Consider the following 27,345-nt stretch of genomic DNA (forward strand, 5'->3'; position numbering starts at 1 on the left):
AAAACGGGCTCAACTCGGACTGAAAGTGCATTTAAAGCAATAAAAACTGAAAATGAGTGTCACGCCTAAACCAAAGGACTTATGCACACATTTCAACATGTATTTAGTTCAGGTTGACCTCCTGAAGCCTAAATGAGCATTAATTTGACTACACAACTTATTCCTATGAAGATACATTCAAAGTAAAAAAACGGGCTCAACTCGGACTGAAAGTGCATTTAAAGCAATAAAAACTGAAAATGAGTGTCACGCCTAAACCAAAGGACTTATGCACACATTTCAACATGTATTTAGTTCAGGTTGACCTCCTGAAGCCTAAATGAGCATTAATTTGACTACACAACTCATTCCTATGAAGGTACATTCAAAGTCACAAAACGTACTCAACTAGGCCTGAAAGTGCATTTAAAGCAATAAAAACTGAAAATGAGTGTCACGCCTAAACCAAAGGACTTATGCACACATTTCAACATGTATTTAGTTCAGGTTGACCTCCTGAAGCCTAAATGAGCATTAATTTGACTACACAACTTATTCCTATGAAGATACATTCAAAGTAAAAAAACGGGCTCAACTCGGACTGAAAGTGCATTTAAAGCAATAAAAACTGAAAATGAGTGTCACGCCTAAACCAAAGGACTTATGCACACATTTCAACATGTATTTAGTTCAGGTTGACCTCCTGAAGCCTAAATGAGCATTAATTTGACTACACAACTCATTCCTATGAAGGTACATTCAAAGTCACAAAACGTGCTCAACTAGGCCTGAAAGTGCATTTAAAGCAATAAAAACTGAAAATGAGTGTCACGCCTAAACCAAAGGACTTATGCACACATTTCAACAGGTATTTAGTTCAGGTTGACATTCTGAAGCCTAAATGAGCATTAATTTGACTACACAACTTATTCCTATGAAGATACATTCAAAGTAAAAAAACGGCTCAACTCGGACTGAAAGTGCATTTAAAGCAATAAAAACTGAAAATGAGTGTCACGTCTAAACCAAAGGACTTATGCACACATTTCAACATGTATTTAGTTCAGGTTGACCTCCTGAAGCCTAAATGAGCATTAATTTGACTACACAACTCATTCCTATGAAGGTACATTCAAAGTCACAAAACGTGCTCAACTAGGCCTGAAAGTGCACTTAAAGCAATAAAAACTGAAAATGAGTGTCACACCTAAACCAAAGGACTTATGCACACATTTCAACATGTATTTAGTTCAGGTTGACCTCCTGAAGCCTAAATGAGCATTAATTTGACTACACAACTTATTCCTATGAAGATACATTCAAAGTAAAAAAACGGGCTCAACTCGGACTGAAAGTGCATTTAAAGCAATAAAAACTGAAAATGAGTGTCACGCCTAAACCAAAGGACTTATGCACACATTTCAACATGTATTTAGTTCAGGTTGACCTCCTGAAGCCTAAATGAGCATTAATTTGACTACACAACTCATTCCTATGAAGGTACATTCAAAGTCACAAAACGTGCTCAACTAGGCCTGAAAGTGCATTTAAAGCAATAAAAACTCAAAATGAGTGTCACGCCTAAACCAAAGGACTTATGCACACATTTCAACATGTATTTAGTTCAGGTTGACATTCTGAAGCCTAAATGAGCATTAATTTGACTACACAACTTATTCCTATGAAGATACATTCAAAGTAAAAAAACGGCTCAACTCGGACTGAAAGTGCATTTAAAGCAATAAAAACTGAAAATGTGTGTCACGCCTAAACCAAAGGACTTATGCACACATTTCAACATGTATTTAGTTCAGGTTGACGTCCTGAAGCCTAAATGAGCATTAATTTGACTACACAACTTATTCCTATGAAGATACATTCAAAGTAAAAAAACGTGCTCTACTCGGCCTGAAAATGCATTTAAAGCAATAAAAACTGAAAATGAGTGTCACGCCTAAACCAAAGGACTTATGCACACATTTCAACAGGTATTTAGTTCAGGTTGACATTCTGAAGCCTAAATGAGCATTAATTTGACTACACAACTTATTCCTATGAAGATACATTCAAAGTAAAAAAACGGCTCAACTAGGACTGAAAGTGCATTTAAAGCAATAAAAACTGAAAATGAGTGTCACGTCTAAACCAAAGGACTTATGCACACATTTCAACATGTATTTAGTTCAGGTTGACCTCCTGAAGCCTAAATGAGCATTAATTTGACTACACAACTCATTCCTACGAAGGTACATTCAAAGTCACAAAACGTGCTCAACTAGGCCTGAAAGTGCATTTAAAGCAATAAAAACTGAAAATGAGTGTCACGCCTAAACCAAAGGACTTATGCACACATTTCAACATGTATTTAGTTCAGGTTGACCTCCTGAAGCCTAAATGAGCATTAATTTGACTACACAACTTATTCCTATGAAGATACATTCAAAGTAAAAAAACGGGCTCAACTCGGACTGAAAGTGCATTTAAAGCAATAAAAACTGAAAATGAGTGTCACGCCTAAACCAAAGGACTTATGCACACATTTCAACAGGTATTTAGTTCAGGTTGACATTCTGAAGCCTAAATGAGCATTAATTTGACTACACAACTTATTCCTATGAAGATACATTCAAAGTAAAAAAACGGCTCAACTCGGACTGAAAGTGCATTTAAAGCAATAAAAACTGAAAATGAGTGTCACGTCTAAACCAAAGGACTTATGCACACATTTCAACATGTATTTAGTTCAGGTTGACCTCCTGAAGCCTAAATGAGCATTAATTTGACTACACAACTCATTCCTATGAAGGTACATTCAAAGTCACAAAACGTGCTCAACTAGGCCTGAAAGTGCATTTAAAGCAATAAAAACTGAAAATGAGTGTCACGCCTAAACCAAAGGACTTATGCACACATTTCAACATGTATTTAGTTCAGGTTGACCTCCTGAAGCCTAAATGAGCATTAATTTGACTACACAACTTATTCCTATGAAGATACATTCAAAGTAAAAAAACGGGCTCAACTCGGACTGAAAGTGCATTTAAAGCAATAAAAACTGAAAATGAGTGTCACGCCTAAACCAAAGGACTTATGCACACATTTCAACATGTATTTAGTTCAGGTTGACATTCTGAAGCCTAAATGAGCATTAATTTGACTACACAACTTATTCCTATGAAGATACATTCAAAGTAAAAAAACGGGCTCAACTCGGACTGAAAGTGCATTTAAAGCAATAAAAACTGTAAATGAGTGTCACGCCTAAACCAAAGGACTTATGCACACATTTCAACATGTATTTAGTTCAGGTTGACCTCCTGAAGCCTAAATGAGCATTAATTTGACTACACAACTTATTCCTATGAAGGAACATTCAAAGTAAAAAACGGGCTCAACTCGGACTGAAAGTGCATTTAAAGCAATAAAAACTGAAAATGAGTGTCACGCCTAAACCAAAGGACTTATGCACACATTTCAACATGTATTTAGTTCAGGTTGACCTCCTGAAGCCTAAATGAGCATTTATTTGACTACACAACTCATTCCTATGAAGGTACATTCCAAGTCACAAAACGTGCTCAACTAGGCCTGAAAGTGCATTTAAAGCAATAAAAACTCAAAATGAGTGTCACGCCTAAACCAAAGGACTTATGCACACATTTCAACATGTATTTAGTTCAGGTTGACCTCCTGAAGCCTAAATGAGCATTAATTTGACTACACAACTCATTCCTATGAAGGTACATTCAAAGTCACAAAACGTGCTCAACTAGGCCTGAAAGTGCATTTAAAGCAATAAAAACTCAAAATGAGTGTCACGCCTAAACCAAAGGACTTATGCACACATTTCAACATGTATTTAGTTCAGGTTGACATTCTGAAGCCTAAATGAGCATTAATTTGACTACACAACGTATTCCTATGAAGATACATTCAAAGTAAAAAAACGGCTCAACTCGGACTGAAAGTGCATTTAAAGCAATAAAAACTGAAAATGAGTGTCACGCCTAAACCAAAGGACTTATGCACACATTTCAACATGTATTTAGTTCAGGTTGACCTCCTGAAGCCTAAATGAGCATTAATTTGACTACACAACTTATTCCTATGAAGATACATTCAAAGTAAAAAAACGGCTCAACTCGGACTGAAAGTGCATTTAAAGCAATAAAAAATGAAAATGAGTGTCACGCCTAAACCAAAGGACTTATGCACACATTTCAACATGTATTTAGGGTCAGGTTGACCTCCTGAAGCCTAAATGAGCATTAATTTGACTACACAACTCATTCCTATGAAGGTACATTCAAAGTCACAAAACGTGCTCAACTAGGCCTGAAAGTGCACTTAAAGCAATAAAAACTGAAAATGAGTGTCACACCTAAACCAAAGGACTTATGCACACATTTCAACATGTATTTAGTTCAGGTTGACCTCCTGAAGCCTAAATGAGCATTAATTTGACTACACAACTTATTCCTATGAAGATACATTCAAAGTAAAAAAACGGGCTCAACTCGGACTGAAAGTGCATTTAAAGCAATAAAAACTGAAAATGAGTGTCACGCCTAAACCAAAGGACTTATGCACACATTTCAACATGTATTTCGTTCAGGTTGACCTCCTGAAGCCTAAATGAGCATTAATTTGACTACACAACTCATTCCTATGAAGGTACATTCAAAGTCACAAAACGTGCTCAACTAGGCCTGAAAGTGCATTTAAAGCAATAAAAACTCAAAATGAGTGTCACGCCTAAACCAAAGGACTTATGCACACATTTCAACATGTATTTAGTTCAGGTTGACATTCTGAAGCCTAAATGAGCATTAATTTGACTACACAACTTATTCCTATGAAGATACATTCAAAGTAAAAAAACGGCTCAACTCGGACTGAAAGTGCATTTAAAGCAATAAAAACTGAAAATGAGTGTCACGCCTAAACCAAAGGACTTATGCACACATTTCAACATGTATTTAGTTCAGGTTGACCTCCTGAAGCCTAAATGAGCATTTATTTGACGACACAACTCATTCCTATGAAGGTACATTCCAAGTCACAAAACGTGCTCAACTAGGCCTGAAAGTGCATTTAAAGCAATAAAAACTCAAAATGAGTGTCACACCTAAACCAAAGGACTTATGCACACATTTCAACATGTATTTAGTTCAGGTTGACCTCCTGAAGCCTAAATGAGCATTAATTTGACTACACAACTCATTCCTATGAAGGTACATTCAAAGTCACAAAACGTGCTCAACTAGGCCTGAAAGTGCATTTAAAGCAATAAAAACTCAAAATGAGTGTCACGCCTAAACCAAAGGACTTATGCACACATTTCAACATGTATTTAGTTCAGGTTGACATTCTGAAGCCTAAATGAGCATTAATTTGACTACACAACGTATTCCTATGAAGATACATTCAAAGTAAAAAAACGGCTCAACTCGGACTGAAAGTGCATTTAAAGCAATAAAAACTGAAAATGAGTGTCACGCCTAAACCAAAGGACTTATGCACACATTTCAACATGTATTTAGTTCAGGTTGACCTCCTGAAGCCTAAATGAGCATTAATTTGACTACACAACTCATTCCTATGAAGGTACATTCAAAGTCACAAAACGTGCTCAACTAGGCCTGAAAGTGCATTTAAAGCAATAAAAACTGAAAATGAGTGTCACGCCTAAACCAAAGGACTTATGCACACATTTCAACATGTATTTAGTTCAGGTTGACCTCCTGAAGCCTAAATGAGCATTAATTTGACTACACAACTTATTCCTATGAAGATACATTCAAAGTAAAAAAACGGGCTCAACTAGGACTGAAAGTGCATTTAAAGCAATAAAAACTGAAAATGAGTGTCACGCCTAAACCAAAGGACTTATGCACACATTTCAACATGTATTTAGTTCAGGTTGACATTCTGAACCTAAATGAGCATTAATTTGACTACACAACTTATTCCTATGAAGATACATTCAAAGTAAAAAAACGGGCTCAACTCGGACTGAAAGTGCATTTAAAGCAATAAAAACTGAAAATGAGTGTCACGCCTAAACCAAAGGACTTATGCACACATTTCAACATGTATTTAGTTCAGGTTGACCTCCTGAAGCCTAAATGAGCATTAATTTGACTACACAACTTATTCCTATGAAGGAACATTCAAAGTAAAAAAACGGGCTCAACTCGGACTGAAAGTGCATTTAAAGCAATAAAAACTGAAAATGAGTGTCACGCCTAAACCAAAGGACTTATGCACACATTTCAACATGTATTTAGTTCAGGTTGACCTCCTGAAGCCTAAATGAGCATTAATTTGACTACACAACTCATTCCTATGAAGGTACATTCAAAGTCACAAAACGTGCTCTACTCGGCCTGAAAATGCATTTAAAGCAATAAAAACTCAAAATGAGTGTCGCGCCTAAACCAAAGGCCTTATGCACACATTTCAACATGTATTTAGTTCAGGTTGACCTCCTGAAGCCTAAATGAGCATTAATTTGACTACACAACTCATTCATATGAAGGAACATTCAAAGTAAAAAAACGGGCTCAACTCGGACTGAAAGTGCATTTAAAGCAATAAAAACTGAAAATGAGTCTCACGCCTAAACCAAAGGACTTATTCACACATTTCAACATGTATTTATTTCAGGTTGACCTCCTGAAGCCTAAATGAGCATTAATTTGACTACACAACTCATTCCTATGAAGGTACATTCAAAGTCACAAAACGTGCTCAACTAGGCCTGAAAGTGCATTTAAAGCAATAAAAACTGAAAATGAGTGTCACGCCTAAACCAAAGGACTTATGCACACATTTCAACATCTATTTAGTTCAGGTTGACCTCCTGAAGCCTAAATGAGCATTAATTTGACTACACAACTCATTCCTATGAAGGTACATTCAAAGTCACAAAACGTGCTCAACTAGGCCTGAAAGTGCATTTAAAGCAATAAAAACTGAAAATGAGTGTCACGCCTAAACCAAAGGACTTATGCACACATTTCAACATGTATTTAGTTCAGGTTGACCTCCTGAAGCCTAAATGAGCATTAATTTGACTACACAACTCATTCCTATGAAGGTACATTCAAAGTCACAAAACGTGCTCAACTCGGACTGAAAGTGCATTTAAAGCAATAAAAACTGAAAATGAGTGTCACGCCTAAACCAAAGGACTTATGCACACATTTCAACATGTATTTAGTTCAGGTTGACGTCCTGAAGCCTAAACGAGCATTAATTTGACTACACAACTTATTCCTATGAAGATACATTCAATGAGCATTAATTTGACTACACAACTTATTCCTATGAAGATACATTCAAAGTAAAAAAACGGCTCAACTCGGACTGAAAGTGCATTTAAAGCAATAAAAACTGAAAATGAGTGTCACGCCTAAACCAAAGGACTTATGCACACATTTCAACATGTATTTAGTTCAGGTTGACCTCCTGAAGCCTAAATGAGCATTAATTTGACTACACAACTCATTCCTATGAAGGTACATTCAAAGTCACAAAACGTGCTCAACTAGGCCTGAAAGTGCATTTAAAGCAATAAAAACTGAAAATGAGTGTCACGCCTAAACCAAAGGACTTATGCACACATTTCAACATGTATTTAGTTCAGGTTGACCTCCTGAAGCCTAAATGAGCATTAATTTGACTACACAACTCATTCCTATGAAGGTACATTCAAAGTCACAAAACGTGCTCAACTAGGCCTGAAAGTGCATTTAAAGCAATAAAAACTGAAAATGAGTGTCACGCCTAAACCAAAGGCCTTATGCACACATTTCAACATGTATTTAGTTCAGGTTGACGTCCTGAAGCCTAAATGAGCATTAATTTGACTACACAACTTATTCCTATGAAGATACATTCAAAGTAAAAAAACGGGCTCTACTCGGCCTGAAAATGCATTTAAAGCAATAAAAACTGAAAATGAGTCTCACGCCTAAACCAAAGGACTTATGCACACATTTCAACATGTATTTAGTTCAGGTTGACCTCCTGAAGCCTAAATGAGCATTAATTTGACTACACAACTCATTCATATGAAGGAACATTCAAAGTAAAAAAACGGGCTCAACTCGGACTGAAAGTGCATTTAAAGCAATAAAAACTGAAAATGAGTCTCACGCCTAAACCAAAGGACTTATGCACACATTTCAACATGTATTTAGTTCAGGTTGACCTCCTGAAGCCTAAATGAGCATTAATTTGACTACACAACTCATTCCTATGAAGGTACATTCAAAGTCACAAAACGTGCTCAACTCGGACTGAAAGTGCATTTAAAGCAATAAAAACTGAAAATGAGTGTCACGCCTAAACCAAAGGACTTATGCACACATTTCAACATGTATTTAGTTCAGGTTGACCTCCTGAAGCCTAAATGAGCATTAATTTGACTACACAACTTATTCCTATGAAGATACATTCAAAGTAAAAAAACGGGCTCAACTCGGACTGAAAGTGCATTTAAAGCAATAAAAACTGAAAATGAGTGTCACGCCTAAACCAAAGGACTTATGCACACATTTCAACATGTATTTAGTTCAGGTTGACCTCCTGAAGCCTAAATGAGCATTAATTTGACTACACAACTTATTCCTATGAAGATACATTCAAAGTCACAAAACGTGCTCAACTAGGCCTGAAAGTGCATTTAAAGCAATAAAAACTGAAAATGAGTGTCACGCCTAAACCAAAGGACTTATGCACACATTTCAACATGTATTTAGTTCAGGTTGACCTCCTGAAGCCTAAATGAGCATTAATTTGACTACACAACTTATTCCTATGAAGGTACATTCAAAGTCACAAAACGTGCTCAACTCGGACTGAAAGTGCATTTAAAGCAATAAAAACTGAAAATGAGTGTCACGCCTAAACCAAAGGACTTATGCACACATTTCAACATGTATTTAGTTCAGGTTGACGTCCTGAAGCCTAAATGAGCATTAATTTGACTACACAACTTATTCCTATGAAGATACATTCAAAGTAAAAAAACGTGCTCAACTCGGACTGAAAGTGCATTTAAAGCAATAAAAACTGAAAATGAGTGTCACGCCTAAACCAAAGGCCTTATGCACAAATTTCAACATGTATTTAGTTCAGGCTGACCTCCTGAAGCCTAAATGAGCATTAATTTGACTACACAACTCATTCCTATGAAGGTACATTCAAAGTCAAAAAACGGGCTCAACTCGGACTGAAAGTGCATTTAAAGCAATAAAAACTGAAAATGAGTGTCACGCCTAAACCAAAGGACTTATGCACACATTTCAACATGTTTTTAGTTCAGGTTGACCTCCTGAAGCCTAAATGAGCATTAATTTGACTACACAACTTATTCCTATGAAGATACATTCAAAGTAAAAAAACGGGCTCAACTCGGACTGAAAGTGCATTTAAAGCAATAAAAACTCAAAATGAGTGTCACGCCTAAACCAAAGGACTTATGCACACATTTCAACATGTATTTAGTTCAGGTTGACCTCCTGAAGCCTAAATGAGCATTAATTTGACTACACAACTCATTCCTATGAAGGTACATTCAAAGTCACAAAACGTGCTCAACTAGGCCTGAAAGTGCATTTAAAGCAATAAAAACTGAAAATGAGTGTCACGCCTAAACCAAAGGACTTATGCACACATTTCAACATGTATTTAGTTCAGGTTGACATTCTGAAGCCTAAATGAGCATTAATTTGACTACACAACGTATTCCTATGAAGATACATTCAAAGTAAAAAAACGGGCTCAACTCGGACTGAAAGTGCATTTAAAGCAATAAAAACTGTAAATGAGTGTCACGCCTAAACCAAAGGACTTATGCACACATTTCAACATGTATTTAGTTCAGGTTGACCTCCTGAAGCCTAAATGAGCATTAATTTGACTACACAACTTATTCCTATGAAGGAACATTCAAAGTAAAAAACGGGCTCAACTCGGACTGAAAGTGCATTTAAAGCAATAAAAACTGAAAATGAGTGTCACGCCTAAACCAAAGGACTTATGCACACATTTCAACATGTATTTAGTTCAGGTTGACCTCCTAAAGCCTAAATGAGCATTTATTTGACTACACAACTCATTCCTATGAAGGTACATTCCAAGTCACAAAACGTGCTCAACTAGGCCTGAAAGTGCATTTAAAGCAATAAAAACTGAAAATGAGTGTCACGCCTAAACCAAAGGACTTATGCACACATTTCAACATGTATTTAGTTCAGGTTGACATTCTGAAGCCTAAATGAGCATTAATTTGACTACACAACGTATTCCTATGAAGATACATTCAAAGTAAAAAAACGGCTCAACTCGGACTGAAAGTGCATTTAAAGCAATAAAAACTGAAAATGAGTGTCACGCCTAAACCAAAGGACTTATGCACACATTTCAACATGTATTTAGTTCAGGTTGACCTCCTGAAGCCTAAATGAGCATTAATTTGACTACACAACTCATTCCTATGAAGGTACATTCAAAGTCACAAAACGTGCTCAACTAGGCCTGAAAGTGCATTTAAAGCAATAAAAACTGAAAATGAGTGTCACGCCTAAACCAAAGGACTTATGCACACATTTCAACATGTATTTAGTTCAGGTTGCCCTCCTGAAGCCTAAATGAGCATTAATTTGACTACACAACTTATTCCTATGAAGATACATTCAAAGTAAAAAAACGGGCTCAACTAGGCCTGAAAGTGCATTTAAAGCAATAAAAACTGAAAATGAGTGTCACGCCTAAACCAAAGGACTTATGCACACATTTCAACATGTATTTAGTTCAGGTTGACATTCTGAACCTAAATGAGCATTAATTTGACTACACAACTTATTCCTATGAAGATACATTCAAAGTAAAAAAACGGGCTCAACTCGGACTGAAAGTGCATTTAAAGCAATAAAAACTGAAAATGAGTGTCACGCCTAAACCAAAGGACTTATGCACACATTTCAACATGTATTTAGTTCAGGTTGACCTCCTGAAGCCTAAATGAGCATTAATTTGACTACACAACTTATTCCTATGAAGGAACATTCAAAGTAAAAAAACGGGCTCAACTCGGACTGAAAGTGCATTTAAAGCAATAAAAACTGAAAATGAGTGTCACGCCTAAACCAAAGGACTTATGCACACATTTCAACATGTATTTAGTTCAGGTTGACCTCCTGAAGCCTAAATGAGCATTAATTTGACTACACAACTCATTTCTATGAAGGTACATTCAAAGTCACAAAACGTGCTCTACTCGGCCTGAAAGTGCATTTAAAGCAATAAAAACTGAAAATGAGTCTCACGCCTAAACCAAAGGACTTATGCACACATTTCAACATGTATTTATTTCAGGTTGACCTCCTGAAGCCTAAATGAGCATTAATTTGACTACACAACTCATTCCTATGAAGGTACATTCAAAGTCACAAAACGTGCTCAACTAGGCCTGAAAGTGCATTTAAAGCAATAAAAACTAAAAATGAGTGTCACGCCTAAACCAAAGGACTTATGCACACATTTCAACATGTATTTAGTTCAGGTTGACATTCTGAAGCCTAAATGAGCATTAATTTGACTACACAACTTATTCCTATGAAGATACATTCAAAGTAAAAAAACGGCTCAACTCGGACTGAAAGTGCATTTAAAGCAATAAAAACTGAAAATGAGTGTCACGCCTAAACCAAAGGACTTATGCACACATTTCAACATGTATTTAGGGTCAGGTTGACCTCCTGAAGCCTAAATGAGCATTAATTTGACTACACAACTCATTCCTATGAAGGTACATTCAAAGTCACAAAACGTGCTCAACTAGGCCTGAAAGTGCACTTAAAGCAATAAAAACTGAAAATGAGTGTCACACCTAAACCAAAGGACTTATGCACACATTTCAACATGTATTTAGTTCAGGTTGACCTCCTGAAGCCTAAATGAGCATTAATTTGACTACACAACTTATTCCTATGAAGATACATTCAAAGTAAAAAAACGGGCTCAACTCGGACTGAAAGTGCATTTAAAGCAATAAAAACTGAAAATGAGTGTCACGCCTAAACCAAAGGACTTATGCACACATTTCAACATGTATTTAGTTCAGGTTGACCTCCTGAAGCCTAAATGAGCATTAATTTGACTACACAACTCATTCCTATGAAGGTACATTCAAAGTCACAAAACGTGCTCAACTAGGCCTGAAAGTGCATTTAAAGCAATAAAAACTCAAAATGAGTGTCACGCCTAAACCAAAGGACTTATGCACACATTTCAACATGTATTTAGTTCAGGTTGACATTCTGAAGCCTAAATGAGCATTAATTTGACTACACAACTTATTCCTATGAAGATACATTCAAAGTAAAAAAACGGCTCAACTCGGACTGAAAGTGCATTTAAAGCAATAAAAACTGAAAATGAGTGTCACGCCTAAACCAAAGGACTTATGCACACATTTCAACATGTATTTAGTTCAGGTTGACGTCCTGAAGCCTAAATGAGCATTAATTTGACTACACAACTTATTCCTATGAAGATACATTCAAAGTAAAAAAACGTGCTCTACTCGGCCTGAAAATGCATTTAAAGCAATAAAAACTGAAAATGAGTGTCACGCCTAAACCAAAGGCCTTATGCACACATTTCAACATGTATTTAGTTCAGGCTGACCTCCTGAAGCCTAAATGAGCATTAATTTGACTACACAACTCATTCCTATGAAGGTACATTCAAAGTCACAAAACGGGCTCAACTCGGACTGAAAGTGCATTTAAAGCAATAAAAACTGAAAATGAGTGTCACGCCTAAACCAAAGGACTTATGCACACATTTCAACATGTATTTAGTTCAGGTTGACCTCCTGAAGCCTAAATGAGCATTAATTTGACTACACAACTTATTCCTATGAAGATACATTCAAAGTAAAAAAACGGGCTCAACTCGGACTGAAAGTGCATTTAAAGCAATAAAAACTGTAAATGAGTGTCACGCCTAAACCAAAGGACTTATGCACACATTTCAACATGTATTTAGTTCAGGTTGACCTCCTGAAGCCTAAATGAGCATTAATTTGACTACACAACTTATTCCTATGAAGGAACATTCAAAGTAAAAAACGGGCTCAACTCGGACTGAAAGTGCATTTAAAGCAATAAAAACTGAAAATGAGTGTCACGCCTAAACCAAAGGACTTATGCACACATTTCAACATGTATTTAGTTCAGGTTGACCTCCTGAAGCCTAAATGAGCATTTATTTGACTACACAACTCATTCCTATGAAGGTACATTCCAAGTCACAAAACGTGCTCAACTAGGCCTGAAAGTGCATTTAAAGCAATAAAAACTCAAAATGAGTGTCACGCCTAAACCAAAGGACTTATGCACACATTTCAACATGTATTTAGTTCAGGTTGACCTCCTGAAGCCTAAATGAGCATTAATTTGACTACACAACTCATTCCTATGAAGGTACATTCAAAGTCACAAAACGTGCTCAACTAGGCCTGAAAGTGCATTTAAAGCAATAAAAACTCAAAATGAGTGTCACGCCTAAACCAAAGGACTTATGCACACATTTCAACATGTATTTAGTTCAGGTTGACCTCCTGAAGCCTAAATGAGCATTAATTTGACTACACAACTTATTCCTATGAAGGAACATTCAAAGTAAAAAAACGGGCTCAACTCGGACTGAAAGTGCATTTAAAGCAATAAAAACTGAAAATGAGTGTCACGCCTAAACCAAAGGACTTATGCACACATTTCAACATGTATTTAGTTCAGGTTGACCTCCTGAAGCCTAAATGAGCATTAATTTGACTACACAACTCATTCCTATGAAGGTACATTCAAAGTCACAAAACGTGCTCAACTAGGCCTGAAAGTGCATTTAAAGCAATAAAAACTGAAAATGAGTGTCACGCCTAAACCAAAGGACTTATGCACACATTTCAACATGTATTTAGTTCAGGTTGACGTCCTGAAGCCTAAATGAGCATTAATTTGACTACACAACTTATTCCTATGAAGATACATTCAAAGTAAAAAAACGTGCTCTACTCGGCCTGAAAATGCATTTAAAGCAATAAAAACTCAAAATGAGTGTCGCGCCTAAACCAAAGGCCTTATGCACACATTTCAACATGTATTTAGTTCAGGTTGACCTCCTGAAGCCTAAATGAGCATTAATTTGACTACACAACTCATTCATATGAAGGAACATTCAAAGTAAAAAAACGGGCTCAACTCGGACTGAAAGTGCATTTAAAGCAATAAAAACTGAAAATGAGTCTCACGCCTAAACCAAAGGACTTATGCACACATTTCAACATGTATTTATTTCAGGTTGACCTCCTGAAGCCTAAATGAGCATTAATTTGACTACACAACTCATTCCTATGAAGGTACATTCAAAGTCACAAAACGTGCTCAACTAGGCCTGAAAGTGCATTTAAAGCAATAAAAACTGAAAATGAGTGTCACGCCTAAACCAAAGGACTTATGCACACATTTCAACATGTATTTAGTTCAGGTTGACATTCTGAAGCCTAAATGAGCATTAATTTGACTACACAACTTATTCCTATGAAGATACATTCAAAGTAAAAAAACGGCTCAACTCGGACTGAAAGTGCATTTAAAGCAATAAAAACTGAAAATGACTGTCACGCCTAAACCAAAGGACTTATGCACACATTTCAACATGTATTTAGTTCAGGTTGACCTCCTGAAGCCTAAATGAGCATTAATTTGACTACACAACTCATTCCTATGAAGGTACATTCAAAGTCACAAAACGTGCTCAACTAGGCCTGAAAGTGCATTTAAAGCAATAAAAACTGAAAATGAGTGTCACGCCTAAACCAAAGGACTTATGCACACATTTCAACATGTATTTAGTTCAGGTTGACCTCCTGAAGCCTAAATGAGCATTTATTTGACTACACAACTCATTCCTATGAAGGTACATTCAAAGTCACAAAACGTGCTCAACTAGGCCTGAAAGTGCATTTAAAGCAATAAAAACTCAAAATGAGTGTCACGCCTAAACCAAAGGACTTATGCACACATTTCAACATGTATTTAGTTCAGGTTGACCTCCTGAAGCCTAAATCACCATTAATTTGACTACACAACTTATTCCTATGAAGATACATTCAAAGTAAAAAAACGGGCTCAACTCGGACTGAAAGTGCATTTAAAGCAATAAAAACTGAAAATGAGTGTCACGCCTAAACCAAAGGACTTATGCACACATTTCAACATGTATTTAGTTCAGGTTGATGTCCTGAAGCCTAAATGAGCATTAATTTGACTACACAACTTATTCCTATGAAGGAACATTCAAAGTAAAAAAACGGGCTCAACTCGGACTGAAAGTGCATTTAAAGCAATAAAAACTGAAAATGAGTGTCACGCCTAAACCAAAGGACTTATGCACACATTTCAACATGTATTTAGTTCAGGTTGACCTCCTGAAGCCTAAATGAGCATTAATTTGACTACACAACTCATTCCTATGAAGGTACATTCAAAGTCACAAAACGTGCTCAACTAGGCCTGAAAGTGCATTTAAAGCAATAAAAACTCAAAATGAGTGTCACGCCTAAACCAAAGGACTTATGCACACATTTCAACATGTATTTAGTTCAGGTTGACATTCTGAACCTAAATGAGCATTAATTTGACTACACAACTTATTCCTATGAAGGTACATTCAAAGTCACAAAACGTGCTCAACTAGGCCTGAAAGTGCATTTAAAGCAATAAAAACTCAAAATGAGTGTCACGCCTAAACCAAAGGACTTACGCACACATTTCAACATGTATTTAGTTCAGGTTGACCTCCTGAAGCCTAAATCACCATTAATTTGACTACACAACTTATTCCTATGAAGATACATTCAAAGTAAAAAAACGGGCTCAACTCGGACTGAAAGTGCATTTAAAGCAATAAAAACTGAAAATGAGTGTCACGCCTAAACCAAAGGACTTATGCACACATTTCAACATGTATTTAGTTCAGGTTGATGTCCTGAAGCCTAAATGAGCATTAATTTGACTACACAACTTATTCCTATGAAGGAACATTCAAAGTAAAAAAAACGGGCTCAACTCGGACTGAAAGTGCATTTAAAGCAATAAAAACTGAAAATGAGTGTCACGCCTAAACCAAAGGACTTATGCACACATTTCAACATGTATTTAGTTCAGGTTGACATTCTGAAGCCTAAATGAGCATTAATTTGACTACACAACTTATTCCTATGAAGATACATTCAAAGTAAAAAAAACGGCTCAACTCGGACTGAAAGTGCATTTAAAGCAATAAAAACTCAAAATGAGTGTCACGCCTAAACCAAAGGACTTATGCACAAATTTCAACATGTATTTAGTTCAGGCTGACCTCCTGAAGCCTAAATGAGCATTAATTTGACTACACAACTCATTCCTATGAAGGTACATTCAAAGTCAAAAAACGGGCTCAACTCGGACTGAAAGTGCATTTAAAGCAATAAAAACTGAAAATGAGTGTCACGCCTAAACCAAAGGACTTATGCACACATTTCAACATGTTTTTAGTTCAGGTTGACCTCCTGAAGCCTAAATGAGCATTAATTTGACTACACAACTTATTCCTATGAAGATACATTCAAAGTAAAAAAACGGGCTCAACTCGGACTGAAAGTGCATTTAAAGCAATAAAAACTCAAAATGAGTGTCACGCCTAAACCAAAGGACTTATGCACACATTTCAACATGTATTTAGTTCAGGTTGACCTCCTGAAGCCTAAATGAGCATTAATTTGACTACACAACTCATTCCTATGAAGGTACATTCAAAGTCACAAAACGTGCTCAACTAGGCCTGAAAGTGCATTTAAAGCAATAAAAACTGAAAATGAGTGTCACGCCTAAACCAAAGGACTTATGCACACATTTCAACATGTATTTAGTTCAGGTTGACATTCTGAAGCCTAAATGAGCATTAATTTGACTACACAACGTATTCCTATGAAGATACATTCAAAGTAAAAAAACGGGCTCAACTCGGACTGAAAGTGCATTTAAAGCAATAAAAACTGTAAATGAGTGTCACGCCTAAACCAAAGGACTTATGCACACATTTCAACATGTATTTAGTTCAGGTTGACCTCCTGAAGCCTAAATGAGCATTAATTTGACTACACAACTTATTCCTATGAAGGAACATTCAAAGTAAAAAACGGGCTCAACTCGGACTGAAAGTGCATTTAAAGCAATAAAAACTGAAAATGAGTGTCACGCCTAAACCAAAGGACTTATGCACACATTTCAACATGTATTTAGTTCAGGTTGACCTCCTAAAGCCTAAATGAGCATTTATTTGACTACACAACTCATTCCTATGAAGGTACATTCCAAGTCACAAAACGTGCTCAACTAGGCCTGAAAGTGCATTTAAAGCAATAAAAACTGAAAATGAGTGTCACGCCTAAACCAAAGGACTTATGCACACATTTCAACATGTATTTAGTTCAGGTTGACATTCTGAAGCCTAAATGAGCATTAATTTGACTACACAACGTATTCCTATGAAGATACATTCAAAGTAAAAAAACGGCTCAACTCGGACTGAAAGTGCATTTAAAGCAATAAAAACTGAAAATGAGTGTCACGCCTAAACCAAAGGACTTATGCACACATTTCAACATGTATTTAGTTCAGGTTGACCTCCTGAAGCCTAAATGAGCATTAATTTGACTACACAACTCATTCCTATGAAGGTACATTCAAAGTCACAAAACGTGCTCAACTAGGCCTGAAAGTGCATTTAAAGCAATAAAAACTGAAAATGAGTGTCACGCCTAAACCAAAGGACTTATGCACACATTTCAACATGTATTTAGTTCAGGTTGCCCTCCTGAAGCCTAAATGAGCATTAATTTGACTACACAACTTATTCCTATGAAGATACATTCAAAGTAAAAAAACGGGCTCAACTAGGCCTGAAAGTGCATTTAAAGCAATAAAAACTGAAAATGAGTGTCACGCCTAAACCAAAGGACTTATGCACACATTTCAACATGTATTTAGTTCAGGTTGACATTCTGAACCTAAATGAGCATTAATTTGACTACACAACTTATTCCTATGAAGATACATTCAAAGTAAAAAAACGGGCTCAACTCGGACTGAAAGTGCATTTAAAGCAATAAAAACTGAAAATGAGTGTCACGCCTAAACCAAAGGACTTATGCACACATTTCAACATGTATTTAGTTCAGGTTGACCTCCTGAAGCCTAAATGAGCATTAATTTGACTACACAACTTATTCCTATGAAGGAACATTCAAAGTAAAAAAACGGGCTCAACTCGGACTGAAAGTGCATTTAAAGCAATAAAAACTGAAAATGAGTGTCACGCCTAAACCAAAGGACTTATGCACACATTTCAACATGTATTTAGTTCAGGTTGACCTCCTGAAGCCTAAATGAGCATTAATTTGACTACACAACTCATTTCTATGAAGGTACATTCAAAGTCACAAAACGTGCTCTACTCGGCCTGAAAGTGCATTTAAAGCAATAAAAACTGAAAATGAGTCTCACGCCTAAACCAAAGGACTTATGCACACATTTCAACATGTATTTATTTCAGGTTGACCTCCTGAAGCCTAAATGAGCATTAATTTGACTACACAACTCATTCCTATGAAGGTACATTCAAAGTCACAAAACGTGCTCAACTAGGCCTGAAAGTGCATTTAAAGCAATAAAAACTAAAAATGAGTGTCACGCCTAAACCAAAGGACTTATGCACACATTTCAACATGTATTTAGTTCAGGTTGACATTCTGAAGCCTAAATGAGCATTAATTTGACTACACAACTTATTCCTATGAAGATACATTCAAAGTAAAAAAACGGCTCAACTCGGACTGAAAGTGCATTTAAAGCAATAAAAACTGAAAATGAGTGTCACGCCTAAACCAAAGGACTTATGCACACATTTCAACATGTATTTAGGGTCAGGTTGACCTCCTGAAGCCTAAATGAGCATTAATTTGAGTACACAACTCATTCCTATGAAGGTACATTCAAAGTCACAAAACGTGCTCAACTAGGCCTGAAAGTGCACTTAAAGCAATAAAAACTGAAAATGAGTGTCACACCTAAACCAAAGGACTTATGCACACATTTCAACATGTATTTAGTTCAGGTTGACCTCCTGAAGCCTAAATGAGCATTAATTTGACTACACAACTTATTCCTATGAAGATACATTCAAAGTAAAAAAACGGGCTCAACTCGGACTGAAAGTGCATTTAAAGCAATAAAAACTGAAAATGAGTGTCACGCCTAAACCAAAGGACTTATGCACACATTTCAACATGTATTTAGTTCAGGTTGACCTCCTGAAGCCTAAATGAGCATTAATTTGACTACACAACTCATTCCTATGAAGGTACATTCAAAGTCACAAAACGTGCTCAACTAGGCCTGAAAGTGCATTTAAAGCAATAAAAACTCAAAATGAGTGTCACGCCTAAACCAAAGGACTTATGCACACATTTCAACATGTATTTAGTTCAGGTTGACATTCTGAAGCCTAAATGAGCATTAATTTGACTACACAACTTATTCCTATGAAGATACATTCAAAGTAAAAAAACGGCTCAACTCGGACTGAAAGTGCATTTAAAGCAATAAAAACTGAAAATGAGTGTCACGCCTAAACCAAAGGACTTATGCACACATTTCAACATGTATTTAGTTCAGGTTGACGTCCTGAAGCCTAAATGAGCATTAATTTGACTACACAACTTATTCCTATGAAGATACATTCAAAGTAAAAAAACGTGCTCTACTCGGCCTGAAAATGCATTTAAAGCAATAAAAACTGAAAATGAGTGTCACGCCTAAACCAAAGGCCTTATGCACACATTTCAACATGTATTTAGTTCAGGCTGACCTCCTGAAGCCTAAATGAGCATTAATTTGACTACACAACTCATTCCTATGAAGGTACATTCAAAGTCACAAAACGGGCTCAACTCGGACTGAAAGTGCATTTAAAGCAATAAAAACTGAAAATGAGTGTCACGCCTAAACCAAAGGACTTATGCACACATTTCAACATGTATTTAGTTCAGGTTGACCTCCTGAAGCCTAAATGAGCATTAATTTGACTACACAACTTATTCCTATGAAGATACATTCAAAGTAAAAAAACGGGCTCAACTCGGACTGAAAGTGCATTTAAAGCAATAAAAACTGTAAATGAGTGTCACGCCTAAACCAAAGGACTTATGCACACATTTCAACATGTATTTAGTTCAGGTTGACCTCCTGAAGCCTAAATGAGCATTAATTTGACTACACAACTTATTCCTATGAAGGAACATTCAAAGTAAAAAACGGGCTCAACTCGGACTGAAAGTGCATTTAAAGCAATAAAAACTGAAAATGAGTGTCACGCCTAAACCAAAGGACTTATGCACACATTTCAACATGTATTTAGTTCAGGTTGACCTCCTGAAGCCTAAATGAGCATTTATTTGACTACACAACTCATTCCTATGAAGGTACATTCCAAGTCACAAAACGTGCTCAACTAGGCCTGAAAGTGCATTTAAAGCAATAAAAACTCAAAATGAGTGTCACGCCTAAACCAAAGGACTTATGCACACATTTCAACATGTATTTAGTTCAGGTTGACCTCCTGAAGCCTAAATGAGCATTAATTTGACTACACAACTCATTCCTATGAAGGTACATTCAAAGTCACAAAACGTGCTCAACTAGGCCTGAAAGTGCATTTAAAGCAATAAAAACTCAAAATGAGTGTCACGCCTAAACCAAAGGACTTATGCACACATTTCAACATGTATTTAGTTCAGGTTGACCTCCTGAAGCCTAAATGAGCATTAATTTGACTACACAACTTATTCCTATGAAGGAACATTCAAAGTAAAAAAACGGGCTCAACTCGGACTGAAAGTGCATTTAAAGCAATAAAAACTGAAAATGAGTGTCACGCCTAAACCAAAGGACTTATGCACACATTTCAACATGTATTTAGTTCAGGTTGACCTCCTGAAGCCTAAATGAGCATTAATTTGACTACACAACTCATTCCTATGAAGGTACATTCAAAGTCACAAAACGTGCTCAACTAGGCCTGAAAGTGCATTTAAAGCAATAAAAACTGAAAATGAGTGTCACGCCTAAACCAAAGGACTTATGCACACATTTCAACATGTATTTAGTTCAGGTTGACGTCCTGAAGCCTAAATGAGCATTAATTTGACTACACAACTTATTCCTATGAAGATACATTCAAAGTAAAAAAACGTGCTCTACTCGGCCTGAAAATGCATTTAAAGCAATAAAAACTCAAAATGAGTGTCGCGCCTAAACCAAAGGCCTTATGCACACATTTCAACATGTATTTAGTTCAGGTTGACCTCCTGAAGCCTAAATGAGCATTAATTTGACTACACAACTCATTCATATGAAGGAACATTCAAAGTAAAAAAACGGGCTCAACTCGGACTGAAAGTGCATTTAAAGCAATAAAAACTGAAAATGAGTCTCACGCCTAAACCAAAGGACTTATGCACACATTTCAACATGTATTTATTTCAGGTTGACCTCCTGAAGCCTAAATGAGCATTAATTTGACTACACAACTCATTCCTATGAAGGTACATTCAAAGTCACAAAACGTGCTCAACTAGGCCTGAAAGTGCATTTAAAGCAATAAAAACTGAAAATGAGTGTCACGTCTAAACCAAAGGACTTATGCACACATTTCAACATGTATTTAGTTCAGGTTGACATTCTGAAGCCTAAATGAGCATTAATTTGACTACACAACTTATTCCTATGAAGATACATTCAAAGTAAAAAAACGGCTCAACTCGGACTGAAAGTGCATTTAAAGCAATAAAAACTGAAAATGACTGTCACGCCTAAACCAAAGGACTTATGCACACATTTCAACATGTATTTAGTTCAGGTTGACCTCCTGAAGCCTAAATGAGCATTAATTTGACTACACAACTCATTCCTATGAAGGTACATTCAAAGTCACAAAACGTGCTCAACTAGGCCTGAAAGTGCATTTAAAGCAATAAAAACTGAAAATGAGTGTCACGCCTAAACCAAAGGACTTATGCACACATTTCAACATGTATTTAGTTCAGGTTGACCTCCTGAAGCCTAAATGAGCATTTATTTGACTACACAACTCATTCCTATGAAGGTACATTCAAAGTCACAAAACGTGCTCAACTAGGCCTGAAAGTGCATTTAAAGCAATAAAAACTCAAAATGAGTGTCACGCCTAAACCAAAGGACTTATGCACACATTTCAACATGTATTTAGTTCAGGTTGACCTCCTGAAGCCTAAATCACCATTAATTTGACTACACAACTTATTCCTATGAAGATACATTCAAAGTAAAAAAACGGGCTCAACTCGGACTGAAAGTGCATTTAAAGCAATAAAAACTGAAAATGAGTGTCACGCCTAAACCAAAGGACTTATGCACACATTTCAACATGTATTTAGTTCAGGTTGATGTCCTGAAGCCTAAATGAGCATTAATTTGACTACACAACTTATTCCTATGAAGGAACATTCAAAGTAAAAAAACGGGCTCAACTCGGACTGAAAGTGCATTTAAAGCAATAAAAACTGAAAATGAGTGTCACGCCTAAACCAAAGGACTTATGCACACATTTCAACATGTATTTAGTTCAGGTTGACCTCCTGAAGCCTAAATGAGCATTAATTTGACTACACAACTCATTCCTATGAAGGTACATTCAAAGTCACAAAACGTGCTCAACTAGGCCTGAAAGTGCATTTAAAGCAATAAAAACTCAAAATGAGTGTCACGCCTAAACCAAAGGACTTATGCACACATTTCAACATGTATTTAGTTCAGGTTGACATTCTGAACCTAAATGAGCATTAATTTGACTACACAACTTATTCCTATGAAGGTACATTCAAAGTCACAAAACGTGCTCAACTAGGCCTGAAAGTGCATTTAAAGCAATAAAAACTCAAAATGAGTGTCACGCCTAAACCAAAGGACTTACGCACACATTTCAACATGTATTTAGTTCAGGTTGACCTCCTGAAGCCTAAATCACCATTAATTTGACTACACAACTTATTCCTATGAAGATACATTCAAAGTAAAAAAACGGGCTCAACTCGGACTGAAAGTGCATTTAAAGCAATAAAAACTGAAAATGAGTGTCACGCCTAAACCAAAGGACTTATGCACACATTTCAACATGTATTTAGTTCAGGTTGATGTCCTGAAGCCTAAATGAGCATTAATTTGACTACACAACTTATTCCTATGAAGGAACATTCAAAGTAAAAAAAACGGGCTCAACTCGGACTGAAAGTGCATTTAAAGCAATAAAAACTGAAAATGAGTGTCACGCCTAAACCAAAGGACTTATGCACACATTTCAACATGTATTTAGTTCAGGTTGACCTCCTGAAGCCTAAATGAGCATTAATTTGACTACACAACTCATTCCTATGAAGGTACATTCAAAGTCACAAAACGTGCTCAACTAGGCCTGAAAGTGCATTTAAAGCAATAAAAACTCAAAATGAGTGTCACGCCTAAACCAAAGGACTTATGCACACATTTCAACATGTATTTAGTTCAGGTTGACATTCTGAACCTAAATGAGCATTAATTTGACTACACAACTTATTCCTATGAAGATACATTCAAAGTAAAAAAACGGCTCAACTCGGACTGAAAGTGCATTTAAAGCAATAAAAACTGAAAATGAGTGTCACGCCTAAACCAAAGGACTTATGCACACATTTCAACATGTATTTAGTTCAGGTTCACCTCCTGAAGCCTAAATGAGCATTAATTTGACTACACAACTCATTCCTATGAATGTACATTCAAAGTCACAAAACGTGCTCTACAAGGCCTGAAAGTGCATTTAAAGCAATAAAAACTCAAAATGAGTGTCACGCCTAAACCAAAGGACTTATGCACACATTTCAACATGTATTTAGTTCAGGTTGACCTCCTGAAGCCTAAATGAGCATTAATTTGACTACACAACTTATTCCTATGAAGGAACATTCAAAGTAAAAAACGGGCTCAACTCGGACTGAAAGTGCATTTAAAGCAATAAAAACTGAAAATGAGTGTCACGCCTAAACCAAAGGACTTATGCACACATTTCAACATGTATTTAGTTCAGGTTGACCTCCTGAAGCCTAAATGAGCATTTATTTGACTACACAACTCATTCCTATGAAGGTACATTCCAAGTCACAAAACCTGCTCAACTAGGCCTGAAAGTGTATTTAAAGCAATAAAAACTCAAAATGAGTGTCACGCCTAAACCAAAGGACTTATGCACACATTTCAACATGTATTTAGTTCAGGTTGACCTCCTGAAGCCTAAATGAGCATTAATTTGACTACACAACTCATTCCTATGAAGGTACATTCAAAGTCACAAAACGTGCTCAACTAGGCCTGAAAGTGCATTTAAAGCAATAAAAACTCAAAATGAGTGTCACGCCTAAACCAAAGGACTTATGCACACATTTCAACATGTATTTAGTTCAGGTTGACATTCTGAAGCCTAAATGAGCATTAATTTGACTACACAACGTATTCCTATGAAGATACATTCAAAGTAAAAAAACGGCTCAACTCGGACTGAAAGTGCATTTAAAGCAATAAAAACTGAAAATGAGTGTCACGCCTAAACCAAAGGACTTATGCACACATTTCAACATGTATTTAGTTCAGGTTGACCTCCTGAAGCCTAAATGAGCATTAATTTGACTACACAACTCATTCCTATGAAGGTACATTCAAAGTCACAAAACGTGCTCAACTAGGCCTGAAAGTGCATTTAAAGCAATAAAAACTGAAAATGAGTGTCACGCCTAAACCAAAGGACTTATGCACACATTTCAACATGTATTTAGTTCAGGTTGACCTCCTGAAGCCTAAATGAGCATTAATTTGACTACACAACTTATTCCTATGAAGATACATTCAAAGTAAAAAAACGGGCTCAACTAGGCCTGAAAGTGCATTTAAAGCAATAAAAACTGAAAATGAGTGTCACGCCTAAACCAAATGACTTATGCACACATTTCAACATGTATTTAGTTCAGGTTGACATTCTGAACCTAAATGAGCATTAATTTGACTACACAACTTATTCCTATGAAGATACATTCAAAGTAAAAAAACGGGCTCAACTCGGACTGAAAGTGCATTTAAAGCAATAAAAACTGAAAATGAGTGTCACGCCTAAACCAAAGGACTTATGCACACATTTCAACATGTATTTAGTTCAGGTTGACCTCCTGAAGCCTAAATGAGCATTAATTTGACTACACAACTTATTCCTATGAAGGAACATTCAAAGTAAAAAAACGGGCTCAACTCGGACTGAAAGTGCATTTAAAGCAATAAAAACTGAAAATGAGTGTCACGCCTAAACCAAAGGACTTATGCACACATTTCAACATGTATTTAGTTCAGGTTGACCTCCTGAAGCCTAAATGAGCATTAATTTGACTACACAACTCATTCCTATGAAGGTACATTCAAAGTCACAAAACGTGCTCAACTAGGCCTGAAAGTGCATTTAAAGCAATAAAAACTGAAAATGAGTGTCACGCCTAAACCAAAGGACTTATGCACACATTTCAACATGTATTTAGTTCAGGTTGACCTCCTGAAGCCTAAATGAGCATTAATTTGACTACACAACTTATTCCTATGAAGATACATTCAAAGTAAAAAAACGTGCTCTACTCGGCCTGAAAATGCATTTAAAGCAATAAAAACTCAAAATGAGTGTCGCGCCTAAACCAAAGGCCTTATGCACACATTTCAACATGTATTTAGTTCAGGTTGACCTCCTGAAGCCTAAATGAGCATTAATTTGACTACACAACTTATTCCTATGAAGGAACATTCAAAGTAAAAAAACGGGCTCAACTCGGACTGAAAGTGCATTTAAAGCAATAAAAACTGAAAATGAGTGTCACGCCTAAACCAAAGGACTTATGCACACATTTCAACATGTATTTAGTTCAGGTTGACCTCCTGAAGCCTAAATGAGCATTAATTTGACTACACAACTCATTCCTATGAAGGTACATTCAAAGTCACAAAACGTGCTCAACTAGGCCTGAAAGTGCATTTAAAGCAATAAAAACTCAAAATGAGTGTCACGCCTAAACCAAAGGACTTATGCACACATTTCAACATGTATTTAGTTCAGGTTGACATTCTGAACCTAAATGAGCATTAATTTGACTACACAACTTATTCCTATGAAGGTACATTCAAAGTCACAAAACGTGCTCAACTAGGCCTGAAAGTGCATTTAAAGCAATAAAAACTCAAAATGAGTGTCACGCCTAAACCAAAGGACTTACGCACACATTTCAACATGTATTTAGTTCAGGTTGACCTCCTGAAGCCTAAATCACCATTAATTTGACTACACAACTTATTCCTATGAAGATACATTCAAAGTAAAAAAACGGGCTCAACTCGGACTGAAAGTGCATTTAAAGCAATAAAAACTGAAAATGAGTGTCACGCCTAAACCAAAGGCCTTATGCACACATTTCAACATGTATTTAGTTCAGGCTGACCTCCTGAAGCCTAAATGAGCATTAATTTGACTACACAACTCATTCCTATGAAGGTACATTCAAAGTCACAAAACGGGCTCAACTCGGACTGAAAGTGCATTTAAAGCAATAAAAACTGAAAATGAGTGTCACGCCTAAACCAAAGGACTTATGCACACATTTCAACATGTATTTAGTTCAGGTTGACCTCCTGAAGCCTAAATGAGCATTAATTTGACTACACAACTTATTCCTATGAAGATACATTCAAAGTCACAAAACGTGCTCAACTAGGCCTGAAAGTGCATTTAAAGCAATAAAAACTGAAAATGAGTGTCACGCCTAAACCAAAGGACTTATGCACACATTTCAACATGTATTTAGTTCAGGTTGACATTCTGAAGCCTAAATGAGCATTAATTTGACTACACAACTTATTCCTATGAAGATACATTCAAAGTAAAAAAACAGGCTCAACTCGGACTGAAAGTGCATTTAAAGCAATAAAAACTGTAAATGAGTGTCACGCCTAAACCAAAGGACTTATGCACACATTTCAACATGTATTTAGTTCAGGTTGACCTCCTGAAGCCTAAATGAGCATTAATTTGACTACACAACTTATTCCTATGAAGGAACATTCAAAGTAAAAAACGGGCTCAACTCGGACTGAA

Source organism: Hippocampus zosterae, chromosome 2 (assembly GCF_025434085.1).
Source record: "Hippocampus zosterae strain Florida chromosome 2, ASM2543408v3, whole genome shotgun sequence".
Taxonomy (NCBI): Eukaryota; Metazoa; Chordata; class Actinopteri; order Syngnathiformes; family Syngnathidae; genus Hippocampus; species Hippocampus zosterae.